This window comes from Buteo buteo, chromosome 7 (genome assembly GCF_964188355.1).
Source record: "Buteo buteo chromosome 7, bButBut1.hap1.1, whole genome shotgun sequence".
In the NCBI taxonomy this organism is placed as follows: domain Eukaryota; kingdom Metazoa; phylum Chordata; class Aves; order Accipitriformes; family Accipitridae; genus Buteo; species Buteo buteo.
The window spans coordinates 34684105-34701490 of NC_134177.1; the positions used below are offsets into that span (position 1 = coordinate 34684105).

A 17386-nucleotide genomic window follows, 5' to 3' on the forward strand; every position below is an offset into this window, starting at 1 on the left:
GGCTGCATTTCATAGAGATTTCTCAGAGGAAATGGCGCTGTTATTGCCCCTGCATCCGCTGTAGCACTCCTCTTCTGTGCTCCTTCCAGCTCTCCTGACTCCAGCTCCGTGCCATGAAGCTTTTCTCAGACAGCAGCCCACCCCCCAACCCATCCCCAGCACCCACCACAGACAGACTGGCTCATCCCTGCACCTCAGGGCACACAGGCCAGCAGACCATCCTGCCTGGAGGTTTACTCCACAGCCCAGGGGCTGTGCAGGGGGTGAGGGCTGGCACTGCAGCCCAGGCTGGGGCAGACTACCTGCGGGGCTCTGCCTGCAGAGCAGCTCTGCCAGGGGACACGTGTCCTACCTGCAGCCCCGTGCCACCTCACCACGTGCCCAACAGGATGGCCATCCACAGGAAGGGGTCAAAGGAAAGGGGGCTAAGAGCAGCCCTGCAGAGGAGGACTGGGGGATACTAGTGGGTGCAAAAAATGGAACATCAGCCAGCAATGTGGGCTTGCAGCCCAGAAAGCCAAGCAGCTCCTGGGCTGCATCACCAGCAGCGTGGCCAGCAGGTCGAGCGAGGGGATGCTCCCCCTCTGCTCCGCTCTCCTCAGATCCCCCTGGAGCACTGCGACCAGCTCTGGGGTCCCCAGCACAAGATACACGTGGACCCACTAGAGTGGGTCCAGAGGAGGTCACCAAAATGGTCTGAGGGCTGGGACACCTCTGCTATGGAGAAAGGCTGAGAGAGTTGGTGCTGTGCAGCCTGGAGAAGAGACGGCTCCGGGGAGACCTTACTGCAGCTGCTCAGGACTTAAAGGGAGCTTATAGGAAAGAGGAGAGAGACTTCTGACCAGGGCCTGCACTGACGGGACAAGGGGCAATGGTTTTAAACTGAACGAGGGTGGGGTTAGCTTGGACGTAGGGAAGAAATGTTGTACGATGAGGGTGGTGAGACACTGGCAGAGGTTGCCCATTGAAGCTGTGGCTGCCCCATCCCTGGAAGTGTTTGAGGTCAGGTTGGACGGGATGAGCTCTGAAGGTCCTGTCCAACCTGAACCACTCTGCAATCCAATGAAAGCCCGCTCCCAGGACGAGCAGGATGGGAAGCACCAGCAAGCCTCTGCAGTCCTGCACAGGAAAAAGCACCTCCGTCACAACTTCCCCCAATCCTAGCCAGTTTTTCTTGCCTTCATTCTGACAGGATCTTAATTTGCAGGAATTTTGAGCCCCTTTCCGAAGCCTGTGAGGAAAGCATTCCCCATCACTAAACGCAGGCTTGTACCATGACCACACAGGCCAGAGAGTACTGGCGGCAGAGGAAAGGCCGCCTATGAAAGAGCAGTGTGCCGCCCACGAAGATGCCCATCTCCTCGTCACCTCCTGCCCATCCCTTCCACATCCAAAAAGGTCCTGGCTCATTGCCCGCAGGATGCCACATCGCTGCTTGGTCCCATTCCTGCTGCTCACTGGACCCTGTCATTTGTTAGTCCCAGAAATCCCGGAGGAAGGCAATGCACTGCACAGAGGGAGGGTTTCTGCCAAAGCCACATGCAGCCTTGTTGGAGGCACTTTTATTTTCAAGGCAGCTCACCCCCCAGGCACAGCAGAGCACTGATGCACAGGCAGGGCGATGGTTATTTAGGACAGGCGCTGAACACAGCACTGCCCTGCTGCGTGTGGGGAGTGCGTCACAAAAGCCCAGCCGGGAGCCCTCCGAAGAGGAAATTACAAGGATGGAGCCTGCTGGTCGGGAGGGCACATGTCACTCCAGGCTGGAGAAGGGCACCATCTGTCCAACCCACGTCACTGGAAATACCCTCCATGCCACACCGCCCCCGACACAAGGCGTCAGGCTGATCGCTCGGCCCCACCATCCCCGACCCGACACCCCCGCACGAGGGAGGCAGCAGTGGCGTTAGCTGCGGGGCTAACAAGGACTCAAGTGGGAGGAGATACCACTGGGCAGGCACAGCTCCCTGGGATGCAGGGCACTGAAGGACCATCAGCTCCCAGCATCTCCCTCCATCCTAGGGGTCAGTCCAGGCATGCTGCTGGCCCTCACAGGCACTGTCACCCCTGGCTTGAAGTGTATTCCCATACACTGCTGCCAAAGTAGAAACAAAACCAAAACACCCTTCCTAAGGAAACCTAAAGTGTCCACCCAGCCGACAGCGTTTTCGCTTCACGCATCCCAGCTGTGAGCATCCCAGGTTTTCAAAGCCACATGGAAAGCTCCTGTCTAGGTCAAAGCTACCCACCAGTGCTGCTCAACACAAGCAGCAAACAATTCACAGCCTTCAAAGGCCTGGGCTTGCTTGCCAGTGACACGCAAGGAGCATGCACTCCCAGCACCACACAGGCACACTGTGCACGCCATCCTCCCGGCGCTTCTCAGCTGTCAAAACAGCCATCCGTCCAACTCTGCATCCTCTGGGCACGCCTGACGTGTTGCAACCCCAGGCAGCAAAGGCTGCCCCAAGACTCCTTACAGGGAGAGAGGAAACAGAGCCACAGCAAAGTGCTGCAAGTCTAAGTGTCTTAGACGAGACTAGCTCTAAAAACAGCTTACAGCAGGTGACGAGCCCAAGTTAATTAACACAACCACCCAGCACGCAGCTCTGCTTGCCCTGCAGCCTTGGTGGGTCACTGGCATTGCCCACTTTATGTATATAGGTACCGCATGGCAGTGCTGACCCCTGCCTGTGTCACTGGCACAGGGACGGTGTGCTCTGCCACCAGCACATCCAGAGCAGAAGAGCAGGAGGGGTTTGATCAACCTCCCTCCTGCCTCGGGCACTTTCAGGCAGCACCGGGGACCTACGGTCTCTGGGCTTTCACCCCCCACACATGGTAGGAGAAGAAAACCTTCTTTCGCAGGGTTTTTTGTTTTTCCAGCCCACTCGAGGACAAGTGGCGAGCAACACAGCGGGTAGCGTGCTGGCAGCGGGGATGGCTCTGGGAGCCATTGCCTCCCTGCTGCCTCTGGTGCTGCTGAGCGTGGGGAGCGGGATGGGGAGGACAGGTCAGCCAGAGCCCCTCCAGCATCTTTCAGGGCCTCGCGGGGTTAAAGATGCCCCTCCACAAGGGCCGAAATCCCAAGAGGAGGCAGAGCTGAGCTTCAATACCCTCCCTTCCAGCAAAGTGGAGCAGTGGATGGGAAGACGGTCCAGAGCCCCGGAGCATTCCGGCTCTGTGGGTTTTGCAACAAGCACACCACTGATAAATTCATTATCAAGCAGATTACATCCCTCTGGTTCGAACCAGCCCCATTCCCTCTGCAGGCACTTTCTGGAAGACAGCAGAGGAGCACAAACCAACTGAAAAGACTCGAAGCCTGTTCCCCTCCAAAAAGCAAGAGGTGGCAGGCACGGTGAGCTGTGGCAGGGTGTAACGAGGTCTCTATTATCTCAGCAGTGGCTACATGCAGGCTTTAGCTCCTGCCCTCTTCCGTTAGCATTGCAGATGAATTTGACCGTGTCCAGATGCGTCTGCAGAGCCAGTACAGGCAGCAGAGCCGCGCCAGGGCAGAGGAGCAACGGGCTCAGCCGCCACTGGGCACCTCTGCATCCCAGGGGACCGCGCTGACCCCCGGCTCATCCCTCCGCCAAGCTGTGCCAGCTGCACTCACAGCCGTGCAGCTGACCCTTTCCTAGGAAAGGCCTGCACGCACAAACAGGCAGCGAGCCCTGGCCCTGCCTCCAGCCATCACGCGGGGCTGCAGAGTCCAACGCCATGCGCTGCACCCCATCCTCACCAGAGATAAGGCAAGCTTCGCAAAAGCACAAGGAAAGGAAAAAGCCACATCAGCTACTACCGCCCTTTTAGGGACCATTAAGTTAAGCAAAAAAAGGCCTCATCCCCAAGAGATGCAGGATGCTCCTCACTGGCTTTGCTTCCACACCGAATCTGGGTTTTTATATTTACTGGACACCTCCGCGCTGATCTGCCCAGCCTGAGAAATTTCAGCCATCTGGGCTTGACTTTCTTTGCAAAATGAACTGACCTTTCTGTACTAAAAGAAAAGCGTCCCGTGGGATGCACAACACAAGGCTGCTCAGTGCGGGGATGCTCTCTGAGCAGCAGTGGGTCATGGCCAGGACCGCATCCCCGCCTGGAGCAGCATATGAGGGTCCAACATCAGTCATCTTGTTCCCTGTGTCCAAGTCCACGAGGCCAGGGCATTGCTGTCAGCACCCGAGAGCTCCTGCGGCAGCTCACTCCCCATGGCTCCGGCGTGTGGCTGCACACATCGCTAAGAAGGATGATCTCTTCTCAGCCATCTTACAAAGCCTACAGGACACGTACTACAGCGTACGGATGCCCAGATCCCTGGAAACATCCCAGCCCAGCTCTGCGATGCTCAGCAGCAGAAAAGCAGCTCACTGCGGCTCTGCTGCTGAAGCTTCACGTGAACAAGGTCCAAAGCACCCACGGATTTCCTACCCACCAAACTACCACCACCCTCACCCTGGGAGGCTGCGTTGACCCTTCTCACCTTAGGGTTTGCTTTAGCGTTTTGCAGCAGCCAAACCAAGTCTTTCCTCAGGAGTCCAGAGGCAGAAAGTCCTGCTCCAGAGGGTTTTCAGGGAGGTGGTGTCAAGGCTGAGGATGAGGACAGATGGAGGGTCTGCTCCCGGGAGAGCACCCTGGAGAGCTGAACCACCTGAGACCATGGCTTAAATTACCTACAGCCTCAGTCTTAGCATTTTTTGCAGACTATATATATAATACAGCTATGCAGCATAATAAACTGGGTATTTTATAGCACACAGGCCTCAATTCAGCTATGTGCAATTCTAACATTCACCAAAACCAGCCCATACTTCCCACTACCAACTTTTTGACGAATAAAAGTTCAAGGCACAAATGACTTCAGCATTCAGCAACATCTGCATGAGTCAGTAGGCATTTCCAATTTCCAACACTAGCAGTGCAAGGGAGAACAAGATTTCAAAGAGTTTTGTCCTTAGGTGTTGGCTTTCAGTGCTGCAGAATTACATTACCAGCCTTTGGTATGAAGCCCAACCCTGTTATCAGAGCTGTGGTTAACTCTTAAACTCAGTTTTAGAAGCAGGCATGTAAAATTCCACTTAACTATTAAGAACAAAAGTCAGAGGTGACAGAGGTGCCAGCAGTCCTGCACAGGGCAAGTAGTTTAGCTCACTGACCTCCTCCTGTAGCTCTAGAACATGGACAGTACTATGATCTACTGGAAAAGCATTGATACTTTACAGTCAACACTTTACAAATTTGCAATCATGGCTAAAGAATAATTTGGGTGAAAAACAGCAGACAGACTTAATTCATCTGAAATTAATTTCTTAACATCCTTCTGATGGTGGCACCATCCTTGTTACAGCTTCTGTGCAGACCAGAACTTTGCACAGGCAGCAGAAGCACCTGCAACCATGGCACTCATCTCCCCTCTCCACCCCATTGCATATTTGCCAGGGTCAGCACTCAAGAGAGGTTTCTGCCAGGATCACCACCATGCTTTGGTGTCTACCAAGTGTTCTACAACTAACACCAAGATCTGGTGATGCCCACCAGTGACCTCGAGGTCTGTACCAGGAAGCTGCCAGCAAAAAGAGAAGGAAAGCCTCAGGCAGAGGGCACAAGGCAGGCGGCACCACAGCTCCCACGGCCTGTGTCACCAGGAGAGGATCAACACATGAAAATCAAGGCAGTCCATAAAATGGTTATCCTTCAAATCAGACTACACTGCCTACAGACACTCATGGAATATGTTGGTTTGGAAGGGACCTTCAAAGACCCTCTGGTCCAACCTCCCTGCCATAGGCAGGGACATCTTCCACTAGACCAAGTTGCTCAAATGGTCATGAATGCTCCAACATGGGAATGACATTTCTTTGGTGCTCTTGCCTAGACCACGTAAAGGAATCTTAGTACCATCCAGGTGAGACACCGACCCTCCCAGGAGGCAAATGTCTTCTGGAGAACCAAAACGAACAATCATTTCATACAACACACCTCCCTGATGGAGGATCTGAAAGCAATGGCAGATAAAAAGGGGGACTTAATACTAGAAAATCTGCAGTAGACATCACAGCAGAAGTACTGCATGATGAGAAGTGGCCATGGCTGGCAGTGAGCTTCTGAAAACTCACAGGTCAACGTGAGTAGAAGATTTTATTTTTAATTATTTTTTAGTTGGTTCCCACGAAAAGAAACCCAGGTCTGTAAGTATTCACTAGAAACTTAAATATCATACTATTAACAGAAAGTTCAGTCCCATCTTGCAGCAGATTTTGACGCTATGCAGCCCAGGTTTGTCCCCTGCGCCTGGTGGTGAACACTGAGGTGCTGGTGGACACCAGAGGAGCAGGGAACAGGGAGGAGGAACCTTCTCCAGTGGAAGGAGAACACTGGCCTAAGAACAAACGCACACAAATAATTTACGCAGGAGATCTGGAATTTTACAACCCAGTCAGGACCCAATCTAGTGGAAGACATCCCTGCCCATGGCAATGGGGTTGGACTAGGTGATCTTGGAAGGTCCTTTCCAATGCAAACCATTCAACAATTTGATGACTGTGGTCCTGCAACAGCTGTCCAACAGCAGCAGGGACAACCCACTTCTCTACAACAGGTCTCGACAAGGCTGTGAAACAGGCCAAGGAGGCCTTGTGCAACAGCAAGGTCTCGAATGCAGACGAGCACACACAGCATTGGTCTCAAAGGGACCTGGACGACCTCTCCCCGTGAGCAGCGCTGGTACCCTTGGAGACTGAGGGGAAGCTTTTCCTTAGCCTGATCTGTCCACTCCTGCTGCAGCAGCAGGACTTCCTATTCTCCTCTGGATGCCCCCAAGGACAGTTTTTGGCCAGCAGTCAGCAGATGTCCTGGGCTCCACTCACTACTTCTATGGCTCCTGCAAAGGTGATGGAGGAAGAGACCCTCCTGCCAGAGGAGAGTGACTGTACAGGGCTATCTCTTGCACCTCCACTAGAAATACTCAGTGTATCACACTGAAGGAGGTTGCAAGTTGTTTCAGGACATCTCTGGTCTGGGACATGAGCACTTAGGATCTGCTTGTATTCAAGGCAGGTTAAAGAAAAGCAGATAAAATATCTATTTACAAAACTTGAACTAGACAACACACGGAGGCAGCTCAAGAAATGGTGAGCATCAAAATTACAGTGGATTCACAGTGGGTTTCTTATCACAGCCCATATTCAAGGATGTCTGGTTAAGCCAGTCACCTGGATCTGCTTGCACAGGGTCAGCATCAGTCCTGCAGATTTGAGGTCTTGAAGAAACTTTCTTCCTGATGTGACCTGCTGGCTTTCAAACACAGTAGTGTGGAGCAGGTAATGGAGAAGTGCAGTAGAGAAGCGCCATGCCTATGGCCTTCTGCAGGAATGGCAGTAGGGTGCCTCTGCATTCACACCACCACCTCCCAAATATCACTGCATCCTGTGCCAGCATCACATAAAAAGACATATGGGGCTGCATCACCAGCAGCGTGGCCAGCAGGTCGAGGGAGGGGATGCTCCTCCTCTGCTTCACTCTCCTCAGACCCCCCTGGAGCACTGCATCCAGCTCTGGGGTCCCCAGCACAAGACAATGGTTTTAAACTGAGCAAGGTTAGGGTGAGGTTGGACATAGAGAAGAAATGTTGTACGATGGGGGTGGTGAGACACTGGCAGAGGTTGCTCATTGAAGCTGGGGCTGCCCCATCCCTGGAAGTGTTCGAGGTCAGGTTGGACGGGGCTTTGAGCAACCTGATCCACTGGGAGATGTCCCTGCCCCTGGCAGGGGGGTTGGACTGGATCATCTTTGAAGGTCCCTTCCAACCCAAACCGCTCTATGAGCCCATGACACACCATATGCTGGAGCCTGTCCTCTGCTTCCAGCCATCAGTCTGCTTCCCTGTTTAGGGGGCAAGGCAGCACCCTCATTTCAGACACGAGCCCTGACATTGGCCACCGAAGGCAGAGATGCAGGCAGCCTGTGGCACATTGCCCCTGTCCTCTCCCCCTGCCTTCCAGCTCAGCAAAACCTTCTACTCCTCATGCTTCCAGAGTTGCCTTGTTTTATATTTTTTTTGTAAGTAAAGACGGTGCCGTTGGCTTTATGCCTGGTCTGGTCCTGACACAGCACTGTTTCTGTTTCCCATGCTGTCCTTCTCCGCTTGCCTTCCCCTCCCCGTGCATCTCCTCTAAGGATAATCCCACAAACGCCGTGGTACACGGACATTCAGCCATCCCCTGCCGCAGGTTTGCTCAGGTCACCCTGCAGCTGCCTGAAGCCAGGACGTTACTGCACACTCTGTCTTCCCGGGTCTTCCACTGAGCTCGCTCACCCCTTTTTTGCTAATATACGTAATTTTCTGGAAGTAGCAATTTATCACAGTACTTAGCTTAATGAGCCTTACTGTACATGTTCTGCCTGTAGTGATAATTTTGCATATTTCCTGAGAAATCTTGTTAATGGGGACATACATAGGAAAACAAACATTTGTATAGCTTCTGAGCAGCTCACACAAAGGCAAACACACTTGCAATCAAAAAAAATGGGAACTAGCCTAAACCCCTTTGGCTCGAGCCCTTTTAGACATCCAGCGCACAGCCAATGTACACAGCTTGCTAACATGTCTCATTACTCTTCCGCATCCACAGCATGGTACCAGGTTTCAGGAGGCAAAGAGTATTTCTCCATTCAGGTTGACTTCAGTGGGACCACCAAGCCCCCACTGCACCCAATGTTGAGCTCCCCAGCAGACACCAAGGGACACTGGGGCTCAGCATCCCCCTCCGAGGCTGGTGCCGGTGGGGGCTGAGCCCGCTTGTCCTTCAAACCCCCGTCCATCGCCCCACTCCCACCCCGGGGTGCAGACCCCCACTGCAGGCCCCAGCCTCCTCCTGGGGTGGGGAAATGAAACACCATCCAGAGCTGACCTACAGGCTGGGCTTTGCATGCTGCTGATGTGTTAAAGCACATCAAAGGGTCTTCCCAATTTTAAGTTTTCTTTGGCTTGCCCTACTTGGGCGCATGCCCACTGCTGCTAACAGCATCCCCACAGCACAGGGATGCTCAGGACCCCACAACTGCTGGGGAGCAGAAGAACGTCTCAGAGAGCGTGCAAGGCAAGCGTTGCAGACTCACTCTACATCACCTCTGTTACCTTCTGCCATACCCAGCTGACAGGCCTGGCAGACCCCAGGGAGCAAGGACTCACTCGTGTCTTACCCCCTCCTGGTCCCCAGGGAGCAGGCAAAGCAGCTTCCCCCGTCCCGGAGACACACACTCACGGCGGGGAGATGGTAGGGCCAGGCGTGGTCCAAGGGCAGCCATGGTGCACAGCCTTCCCCAGCAGCTTTGCTCCTTCCCCCCCCAGAAAATCAGCTTTTCGGCATCCCTACCCATCCCACTGACTACAGCCAGACCCGGCGGCTGTGTGGGCTGCACACACACAATACAGAGCTGCTGGCTGTCGCCTGCCATGTGACAGCCCCGGCTCCCCGACGCATGAGGGAAGAAGCAAAGCTGAATTATTTACGTGACCCTTTTGGCTGAATAGAAGAGCTTGAAAGTGCACCGGGCAACCAAGAGGGTTAAAAAAGGAAAGGAAGACAGCATTTAAATAAGCAAATATATCTATCTCCAGGGTCAGCAGGGACTTTTGCACTGGCGGGTGGCTCCAGAAAAGCCTTGCTGCCCAGATGGAGATCAATGAGACCCAACTCCTGCTGCAAACTTTGGTCGACTTCACATTTGTGCCCCCGAGAAAGAAATTGTTAGCAGGAGCAGCACAGGATTATTAACAAGAGGGGATGGAGCAAGGTCTGGCTGCAAGTCCTGGGGGGCCACGCTGCAGATTTCAGCTGCCGCAGGAGGGAAGAGGGTGGATCCACAGAGCTGGACCTGGAGCCGACCTTGCGTTCTCTCTCCTTTTATTTTTAACGCACACCTCCCCGCAACTCCCACAGGCAGGAGGCAGTGCTCCAAACAGGGAGGTGGCAGACAGGCAGGCAGGAGCGGGGGGTTTCAGCCAGCTGGGGAGGACGATGGCATGGCACAAATGCACAGACATTGCTGGAGAAAAGCACCTGAAAACGGCTGCCAGAAAGGAGCAATGGGCATGGGAGGAAAGGGCCCAGCAAAACCATTTGAGCATTTCTGCAAGCTGGAGACAAGCGAAAGTGGGTCTTGTTCTGCACCTGTGCCTCACCCATTGGCATGGGTTCGGAAACAGCTCCTTACTCAAAAATGAGGTATGATGAGAAACAAAAGGTAGACATGAAATAAAGAGCAATTCTTCAAACCCTGGAGGGATTATTCTCAATTAACACTCATTTGAGCAAGGCAAGCCTTTAGATCCAACGGGAAGGTCACCAGAAACGTGACCATCACTTTGTACCCTTGCTTTATTGCAACAGTCAAGGCTTCGGTCCTACAAACACCTCTGCAGCCACTCAGACTTAAGACGACTGGTCCCACCATGCAAGGTCTGTGCTGGGGGGCAAAAGGAGACCTCCAGGTCCAAACTAGCTGCCTTCTCCTGTCACCAGTCCAGAGAAGGTCTCTCTCACGCTGGGGATGCTTCTGCCAGCACTGAAACCTGCCAGGCCTGTATACCATCCTGCAAGCACAGTAGCCTTGCCAAACCTCTCCCCACAGCGCCTGAACCCACGATTTGGGCAGTGTCCGCCCTAGCATTTCAAGGAACACCTCCACCACGTAATTGCAAAATAAAACATCAGGCGAGCACTGTCTGGTAGGGAACGGGGAGAGGATCTCTCAACAGATAAATGGTCTTTCCCAGCCCAATTAGAGCCCAGCAACAGCTACAGTCACCAAAAATCAATAACTATTGGAAATTCTGCTAACTGGCTGTATGAAATGTTGACAGCAGAATCCCATCCTCCCAAAAACACCCAGCCATATCTTTCTTAACGGCCAGTAACACCAAGCGTGTTGAGTTCCTCCAGAGACAGCAACCCTGACCCGAACCATCCGGGTCCACCCAGCCACCAACCCCCCATGCCCCTCCAGACCGCCATGTCCCCTCGAAACCTCCTCTCCTGGCCCACGCTGGCATCTCACAGCAGCCTGCAGTGCCTTGGCATCGTCTCACCGTTTCAGCAACCAGAAGCAAGTGCAGGGAATTGAGTCTTGCTGGAAACACGGCACTCTGGGACCAGGAACTGCCACATGCCACTTCCACAGCTTGCTCAACATCTTGATCGACACAGACAGTGGGATCGAGGGCACCCTCAGCAAGTTTGCAGGTGACACCAAGCTGAGTGGTGCAGTCGATACACTGGAGGGAAGGGGTGGCATCCAGAGGGACCTGGACAGGCTGGAGGAGTGGGTCCATGTGAACCTCAAGAAGTTCAGCCAGGCCAAGGGCAAGGTCCTGCACCTGGGTCAGGGCAATCCCCATGATCAACACAGACTGGGGCATGGATGGATGGATGGATGGATGGAGGGCAGCCCTGCAGAGAAGGACTTTCCAGCTGAAGTCCCATCTGCCAAAAGAGATCCAGGATATCAATGACCTCTAAGCAGTCCTTCAGTTCCCAAAGGCTGATGTTACTTCTTGGAAACAGAGCTCAAGAGTCTGACATTGCAACTAATTTATTCAAGCTAAATAAAACAAGAAGAAAAAAAATAGATGCTTGGTTTGCAAGGCACTGACTCAACCCTTTCCTAATTTTCTAGAATTTTTTTCAACTCTGACCAATGCAATCACTTGCAGCATGTATGACAGAATGGGGGAGCACACAAAGGAAGGGAGGGAGGGAAGGAGAGCAGCCCTGCAGAGGACTGGGGGATACTGGCGAGTGGAAAATCAGACATGAACCAGCAATGCCAAGTGGCTCCTGGGCTGCATCACCAGCAGCATGGCGAGTAGGTCAAGGGAGGGGATGCTCCCCCTCTGCTCCGCTCTCCTCAGATCCCCCTGGAGCACTGCAACCAGCTCTGGGGTCCTCAGCACAAGACACACGTGGACCTGCTAGAGCGGGTCCAGAGGAGGCCACCAAAATGGTCTGAGGGCTGGGACACCTCTGCTATGGAGAAAGGCTGAGAGAGTTGGCGCTGTGCAGCCTGGAGAAGAGACGGCTCCGAGGAGACCTTACTGCAGCTGCTCAGGACTTAAAGGGAGCTTATAGGAAAGAGGAGAGAGACTTTTGACCAGGGCCTGCACTGACGGGACAAGGGGAAATGGTTTTAAACTGAACGAGGGTGGGATTAGCTTGGACGTAGGGAAGAAATGTTGTACGATGAGGGTGGTGAGACACTGGCAGAGGTTGCCCATTGAAGCTGTGGCTGCCCCATCCCTGGAAGTGTTTGAGGTCAGGTTGGACGAGGCTTTGAGCAACCTGATTTAGTGGGAGATGTCCCTGCCCCTGGCAGGGGGGTTGGACTGGATCATCTTTGAAGGTCCCTTTCAAACCAAATCACTCTGTCATCCTATGACACTTGCACAACTCCCTCATCTCCTCCCGCTTTCTCTCAAAACATAATGTGGAATTATTTTACCATTTGGACCTGTCTCACACCCTGGAAATCCCGACATCTCACCCAAACTGAGCCGCCACCTCCCAGGCAGGATGAAGCAGCACGGGACCCTCACCGTCCTGCACGCCCGCGCCATCTCGTCCTGGCTCCGCAGCATCCTGGCCATGGAGCCTTGCTGAGCCAGGACAGCAGAGCCCTCGCAGGTTGAGCAGAGCTTCAGGCTCTTCCTCCATCCGCAGCAGCTGATGGCTGTTTATAATGCAGCACCCTCAGTACCTGCCCTCCTCAAGCTTTGGAGGACACAACACGAGCAGAGCCTAAATAAAGACATTTTAGGTGTCTGGAACACAAGGAGAAGCAGCTTGGAGACTGTCCCAAAAGCAAAATAAATTATTTTTTGCATTATTTTTGTCCCATCCCTTCCCTGTTACCAACACTGCAAAGGGACAACCACAGCAGGAGGGACTGCTTTTGGGAGTTTCTGGGAAGGGGATCAGCTCCAGCCCCACTCCAGATAGGCAGAAAACACAATCCAGGGCCAGAGCTGTGGCACCTACCCTGGAGCAGCTGAGAGCAAAGCTCTGCTGGTCTCATTCCTGACATCCTTCACAGCCAGTCAGCTGCTCTTGCGCCACAACAAGAGGACATTTTTCAGCCATAAGCTAAATTTCCTGTCCCTGGTTCAGAGCAGGCCTGGGGGCACTACCAGCCCCAGGGCACTAGATAAACTTGAGTGAGTCTGAACACAATCGGAGGTCAAGATTACAGGATTAGCATTTTGAATTTCAAGTACCATTATAAAAATCCCATTAAGACATGAAGCTCTTGTTCTGCACAGCAGTGAAAGCCCTGCATCCCCTCCTCAGCTCCAATAATGCCAGCTCTTTATTTTTCAATTCTTTCTTATCATCCCTGGCAGAATTTAAACACTGTATTAAACCAGCAAGAAACTGGCCAAGGCTATTAATGAGGCTGGCTACTGGCAGCACAGGAAAAAAAAGGCCAGACACTCCCTATACTCCATCCACTGCAGTACCTTGCTCCTCCCAGGTGACTGCCACCACCAAGGCTGTAAATCCACGTTTTCCACGCGTGCTGCCCCGCTCCTCCCAGCCCTGCCAGGCTCTGCCCCAGCGTGGGCACCTGCTCAGCTCCAGGGCATCCGGATGCTCCAAGCTGGACCTCCATCCCCAGGAGCCCTGGATGCAGCAGGGAGCCCCGGGGAGGATGCTGCACCCTTCGGCATTAGGCTGATGAATAAGGATCATCAGCAGGAGTGAGGCAAAAACCCATTTTTTCTTAAGACATATTTAAAGGAATTGAGAGATTTTAAAATACTCTACTGCATCACTTCTCAGCCAGCACTAGCTGCCAAGAGGACATTCACAGGGCTGGTTTTTACTATTATTATTAAAAAGCCTATTTTCTGACGCTATTTCACAGCCTGCGCTGCTGTTGGAGAAAGAGCCCCCTGTCTGGGTGCTTTCCAGGCACTCGGGCTGAGCGGGGGAGGGGGGGTGCAGTTGTTCTTTATACAGCCCCTTCCTCCTCCAGCATCGACAGCCACCCCCTCGGCATTGACGACCACCCCATCGACCCCTTGTTGGCATCACCCCAGCTCCGTCCTCCCGGCGTTTTCCAGCCCGAGCCAAACTCCCGGCTGAAGCGATTCTGGCGGGGTCTCTGAGGGGACTGGCCAGCCTGGGCACCCACAGTCATCCCTGCTACCCCTCACTCCACATCTGGGTCACCCCCCCGGGATGGAGCACAGACAGCGCGGCCAGACCCCCGCTCGCCTCCCAGGCAACTCGACAGACCCAATCGTGAAGTAAAAAAAAAAACAAAACAACAACCAACCCACCAAGAAAAACCAGCAAAGCAAGCGCTGGTGTGACGGCACGAGGCTGGATGCTGGAGCAGTGCCCTGGGATTTCAGGCTCTCGTCCAACCCCGGGCATCCCCACTGCCCCCGCATGCTGCGGAGCTCGGCCCCACGCCGGGGGTGGCAGCACCCCTCGCCCCGGGGTGAGCGGGGGGTGGCGGGGGTCCCGGTGCCCGCCCGGGCGGTGCCGCCGCCGCAGTGTCTGGCAGGCAGGGACAGGCAGCAAAGGGTCTGGGGGGGCCCCCGCCGTGACACGCATCGAAGCCGCTGCTTGTGCTCCGCCGGCCAAGCCCCCCGTGACCCGAGGGGGGGCGGTCTCCGAGCGCCCCACCGGCGGGGCAGAGGGCGGGTGCCGCCGGGCCCGGGCGCTCCCCCCCGGGCTGGCTGCGGCCGCGGATGACGGCGCCAGACGCCCCCCCCCCACCCCCCCCGCTCACCCCCGCGGCCTCGGCGGGACCCCCGGGCCACGGCACCGGGCGGCCGTTCGCAGCGGGCAGCGTAGGTGCCGGGCCCGGGTGGCGGAGGGGGGCACTGGGCACCGGCTGGCGTCCCCCCCGGCGAGGCAGCAGCACCCGAAGGGCTGCGCGGCCCCGGGCTCTCCCCAGGCCAGATGACATCAGCAGAGCCAGGAGAATGAAGAAGCAAAATGGGTGCAGAGCGGGGCGGCCGAGGCGGGAGACGGCAGCGGCTGGGCACCGGCACGGCAGGGCCAGGGCCCGGCTGCCCGCGGGGCACCCCCGCCCGCAGCATCCCCGCCGGGCGCTGCCCTCCCTGCTCCGGGTAAAAATAAACATTTTCTTTTTTTTTTTTTTCTTTTTTTCTCCTCCGGCTGGGATCGCTTGCAGCCGGCTCGGCTTCCCTGGCAGCCAGTCATCCGGTGCCGGGGGAGACGGGGTCCCCCGGGCCAGCGCCCCGCGGCTCGCACCGCCCGCCCGGGAGGCGCAGCCGCCCGGCGCCGGGGGGAACCAGAGAGGCCCGCGGGGAGCGGGCGGCGCAGCCCGGGGAACCCCGCTCCCGCCCCGACACCCCCGCGAGGACCGGGGGGCCATTCAGCCCCGGCCCCCTCCCCTCCCAGCCTCCCCCCTGCGCCGCCGCTCGGGACGCGGCGACCCCCGGGCCGGGGTGGGGCGAAACAGCGAGGGGGCGCCGGGCGGCCCCCGAGCAGGGGCAGAGGTGGTGCCCGCGCTGCCCGCACCTCCCTCCCTCCCTCCCCCCCGTGGCCGGCGCCCCCCACTCACGGCGCGCAGCTCCCCGGTCCGGTCCTTCATCCTGCCCGGCCGCTGCCGCCGCCGCCGCTGGGTCCGGCCTCCGCGCGGGGGAGGGGCGGGCGCGGCACATGCGCGCAGCCGGGCGGAGCGGAGCGGGGCCGGCGGCCGAGGGGCGCGACGGGGGAGGGCGCTGCCGGGGGGGGCACCGGGCGGACACACCTTGGGGTCCCACTAGGGGGGGGGGGAGGCAGCCTGGAGCGGGGGGGAAACAACGAAGAGGGGGCACAGCTGGGGAGGACACAGCTACGGGGGATCAAAGTGGGGGGAGTCACCGGGGGGGTCACACCTCGGGGGCATCACGTCTGGGAGGGGGTCACATCTGGGGGGGAGCACGAAGAGGACACACCTGGGGATAACACCGGGGAAGATCACACTTGGGGCTCACACTCGGGGCTCAGCTGGGGTCTCTCACCTGGGGGGGTCACACTGCAGGACATCACATCAGGGTGCTCTCCTGGGGGGGCACACAGCAGGGCAGCCCTGACTGCAGGGTCACACCTGGGGGTCACCGGGGCAGCAGCAGCACCGGGGCCGGGTATCCAGCAGACACCACAGTTTGGGGCCACCAGCAGGAGGGGCTCCCCAGCCCAGGGACAGGCAGGGGCGGTGGAGGGGGGGTGTCCACCCTGGGGGACCCCAACCCCGGGCTCACAGGGAGCAGTGAGGTGCCAACAGGGCTCAAACAGGCAGTGCCAGTTCACTGCTTTAGGGGGAACTGATGGTGTCATGGAGACACCCCTATGCCCACCTATTCCAGGGACAGAGCAGGAACGGGACCTCCCACAGCCTGTGCCTGCCGTTTCCTGCATTTTCTGGGGCTGCCCTGGGGCCAGCTGGTCCAGCCTTAGGGCTGCTAGCCGCAGCTCCTGCAGCCCTGGACATGTCCAGCATCCCTGGGGTGCACCTGGTGCAGAGGCTCAGGTCTCCTCCCAGAGCTCCTGTGCCAGGGAGAAGCTCCAGAGCCAGCAGTGCAGGGGGTGGCTCTGCATTGGAACAGCTTTCAGTGTATTAAACCAGCCAGGTGGGAGTCAAGCGGAAATGTCACAGCAAAACCCTGCTCCTGTTCCCTGCAAAACATCCGGCCATCAAAACTCAGTGTCCTGACAAAGACCTCTTCCCCACGGTCCTCCAGGTTCACCCACCGAGCAGATAATCCCTGAAACTAGACCTCCATCTCGATGAGAAATGGCCTGAGCCAACCCTGCTCAGGTTTAAATGTTTCCATAGAAAAATTAAGATGCCTGGATTAAACATTGATGGGACCGCGACTGATTTTAGAGAATGAAGATGGCAAGATGCCGTTTGCCAAGCAAAGTGCTGTGGGATATGAAATGAAGGAGCACCAGCCGACTGGGAGATGCAGTGTGCCCGTGTCAGAGGAGATGCTCAGAGATTTCTTGGGAGCCCCTCAGACACAGCCTTAGCCTGGGGCTCCCGACACGCCTGGCAGGGACGCAGCTGCAGGATGAGAGCCTGCGTTTTGGGGGCACAGTGGGGCTGCCCTCCCGGTGCTGCACCACCTCCACCACAGATACATTTGGTGTTGGTGAGTTTTAGCAGTTCTTCCCTGCAGCCCTCCCTCCTCCTGGCCTTTCACTCCCCGCTGCCCTCAGCTCCAGGACAGGGACGTGGCTTCCGAGGGCCCTCACCCCTCCGTGTGCTCCATCCCAACACGCCGGCGGCAGGGCTTGGTGCTGGGGGTGCGAAGGTCCCCCCGCGCCACGGGAGCAGCCCAGAGCTGTGGCGGGGAGGACGC

General features: G+C 56.4%; 1 protein-coding gene across 2 annotated transcripts in view; it reads right to left on the minus strand.

Annotated features, from left to right (window-relative positions):
• Positions 1 to 17386, minus strand: part of STX1A (syntaxin 1A) — a 114216-nt gene that overhangs the window by 78665 nt on the left and 18165 nt on the right. Inside the window, exon 1 of one of the 2 annotated variants that reach the window (XR_012651039.1) lies at positions 15601 to 15670. The exons of the other annotated variant lie outside the window; for it this stretch is intronic. The gene's annotated coding sequence lies outside the window, so the exon portion shown is untranslated. Of the gene's footprint in view, positions 1 to 15600; positions 15671 to 17386 lie in introns of those variants that run through there. 2 annotated transcript variants of the gene reach the window in all.